Genomic DNA, 3,656 nt, shown 5'->3' on the forward strand with positions numbered 1-3,656 from the left:
CATTTATGTCTGCACAGTGCAAAGTGCATATGGGTGTTTAGAATCAAAATACAGTGAAGTTGCATGATGCAACATGAGCAAATGCTGCTAGAAACACCTCAGATTCATTATGCATTTGTTTTTTTAATTAATTTTTGGTCATTGCCTTCAGAAATCTTTCATTGCTGCCAACTTTTGAAACTTCCACATTTAGTTATACAAACCCATATAAGATTTAAGAAACTTTGGTATAGAACCATTATCATTATCACCCCTCATCTAGATTATTGCAATAGCCAACTAATTGGTCTGTATGTATTATTTTATCTGGTATCTCGGTGCTTTTCAATAATCTATCCCTCATGGTCTCTCTTTTCATTTCTGCTTCTTGGATCCCTTACCCTTCTTACATTTAAGTACCCTCTTTCAAAAGCCTTTCCTGATTCATTAGTGGTCTCTCCCCAAATCCTTGTGTAAGTGTGTATTTATGCATGCGTATGTAATTTACATATAATGTATTTATTTTTCTGTGAGTTTTTGTAAAACCCTGTAGCCGTAGCTAATCTACTTAAAGCTAGGGACTGTCTGGTGGATCTGCCTGCCTTATTTCTCTCTTAACTCCAATCCATCCTCCAGTTAGTCACCAAAGTGATTTTCCTAAAGCACAGATCCAACCAAGGATTGCCCTATTTAATAAATTTCAGTGATTTCCTCTCTCAGCAAAGGCAAATGCAAAATGCAATTCCATGTTCTTTAAAACCTAGCCTCCTTTTACACCTTACTTCCCATACATAATCAATGATTCCATTGACCTCTTGGCTATTCCACGAATTAGATAATCATTTTTTTCAGTTTCAGCCATTTCTTTGGCATCCCCTGGGCCTGGAATGCTCTCCTTCCTCAACCATGCCTATTAAGTTGTCTGGTTTCTTTTAAGTTTTAACTAAAATCCCATCTTTTACAAGAAGACTATCCAAATCCCCTTCATTTTTAATACTATCACTGTTAATGATTTCCTATTTATTATGTATTTAGCTTGCTTAGTATATATTTACTTGCATGTTGCCTCTTCCATTGGATTATAAACCCTAACATTTAGCACAATGCCTGGCACACAGTATGTACTTAATAAAAGAATATTGATTGATTGTCTCACTTTTGAATTGATTTTTTCAAGACCTAGCCTGGTCTTCAAGACCTTTAGAAAGTAGAAATAAATCCTTGTTAACTTATTTTTATTGATTAGAGCTGAGGAATGAGAGCATCCTAGGAAATTTTCTAGTATGAATAATAGGTATATTTATAAAAATATTATTGCTCTCTTGGTAGCACATCAAGGTACTGTGTTTTACCTACCATTAGCACTGTGTCTGCCCTTTAAGTAATAGGGAGATGGTACTGCTTTTTTAGGGGAAACCAAACCTATCCTCCTAGGTATCCTTTAATTGACCCTGGAAGAGTCATAACATATTATCCTATCTCTCTTTTTTTGCATCTTGGCCTCTTACCTGCTTGTTCTTTTTGTTTGTTCTTTCTCAACCCACAAAACCCCATATAGTGACATTCAGGTTAATTGCAGTGACCAATCTTGGTGTCAGAGGAGAGATGAACAAATATACCCAAAGAATATTATCTCTATAAGGCCAGGAACTATTTCGTTTTTATGTTCATATTCTTATTATCTAACACAGTGCCTGGCACAAAATAGGACCTAAAGAAATGCTTATTAATTGATTAATTTATCAATACTTTTCTGAATAGTGAGGTGGGGTACTACAAAGGTGGAATGTTGTATGTGCTGCCAAATATGGGCACTTCGCTGATTATTTTGTTTAGTTGTTTTTCTTTGTTACAAAGGAGTGGTCAGTGGTGCAATATGCTGAGATATGAAATTTTTTGGGGAAAGAAAATTTACATGTTAACTTTGCTGTGTATTATAAAGGAATAGTAAGATGGACATATTGAACTTGCAGTTTCATGTACACTCATTTTTTTGTTATACTATGTATTTGAAATTTATTTCATATATTTAAAAATTAATAATTTGAGAAAGGAATGATATTTGGTGTTTAAAAAAAACACTCAAATCATCAAACCCCATATGTATATGAGGGAGCTCCTTGTTTTGTCCTCTGAGTTGTTTTAGTCCCTGTATAATACTTGTCTTCATGCAGTGGAGAGAAGCCAGATTGCAATTTGAATTCAAAACTTTTGCTCCTTTATAATTATCTATTCAGATGATAAGTTGACTGTGAACAAAACATCCCTATTATATTAGTGTGTTCTTTAAAATGGGATGGCTCAGTGGATTACCTTCTCAGTTCCCGTATTCTCTATTAGGTGCAAGATTTTAACTATTCCATTTTCTTGGGAATTTTATTTTTAATTAAAAGCGGGCCAATATGCAGAGAGCCCCAAAGCAGAGGCAGGCCTTGGAGGACAGTGGAGTGAAAGGGCAGGCCAGTCCAATCCACTGTTGGTTTGGCACCAAGAGACTGTCAGGAAAGATAATCAACTTATGATCAGGCACACCGCCATGTAAACACAGGGGAACTAATGGCTACATCCAAGAAACTGTTCTGAATGTCAAGTGCATCACATTTGCCGAAATAGGAGACACGGAATGAGCCAAACTTTGGTCCATACCAAAGAAAAGATTTAAAAAGTGGCATTTAAAAAATTCCTCTGGGCTCCATTAAGGTCCAATTTTTCTAAATGAGATACTCCTCTCAGTCACATGTGTAGACGTGTATTTGATTTTTTCCTTTTCCCATTGTTAAGCTTAGTGTGATAATAAAGCAGCCTGAAGTCACTTTAAGGATTGCTATGCCAACTTGTAGGCCATTGAGAAAGGTCAGAAGGCATTAGGGATCATCAGGGTCAGATTACTCTCCAGTACAATTGGTTGTCTCTTGGATAAGAGGGGGTAAAGGCAACAGCTGCCTCTAGGAAGTCTTTCAGGCTTAGTATTATGATATTTTTTTTCCTCCTGTTGCTCAAACTGCAATGTAGGGATTGTGCGGCTATGGGGACATTTCTGAGATCAGCCTGTCTTCTGCTGAATACCATACATTATCAAAGGGCAGAATTCCACTACCTGGCAAAGAGCCAAGGACAGTCCTATTTCTGTACAGGAGAAACAGGAATACTTTGAGTATTCTTGTCTCAGATGGCATACAGACACTTTGCCTGCAAAATAGATTTAATCCCTTGAGTTTAATGTCTGCTCTGGGGTGGGGGCAAGGAAGTGGAGAGGAGAGAGAAAGAAGGAGGCAGAGAGACAAAGAAGGAGAAAGGGGGAAAGAGACACACACAGAGACAGAGAGAGATAGAGAGACAGAGAGACATACAGAAAGACATACAGAGAGAGACCCAGAGACAGACAGAGACAGAAAGACAGACAGAAGATGGAGAAGAGAGAGGAGAGAGAGAAAAAGAGAGGAGAGAGAGAGAAAGAAAGAAAGAGAGAGGAGAGAGAAAGAAAGAAAGAGAGAGAGATTTATTATTTATTCTGATATGTAGGAAAAAGGAACAAATACCTGTGGAATGAGCTGTGTGATAATTTTAAAGCTACAATTGACTTTGGGAAAATCATAATGGAATGAACAAAAACCTCTAGTTATTTTGAATACAATGTGGATCAGATTGTGTGTGAAACTATTTTTGGGTAACACTGC

This window comes from Antechinus flavipes, chromosome 1 (genome assembly GCF_016432865.1).
Source record: "Antechinus flavipes isolate AdamAnt ecotype Samford, QLD, Australia chromosome 1, AdamAnt_v2, whole genome shotgun sequence".
In the NCBI taxonomy this organism is placed as follows: Eukaryota; Metazoa; Chordata; class Mammalia; order Dasyuromorphia; family Dasyuridae; genus Antechinus; species Antechinus flavipes.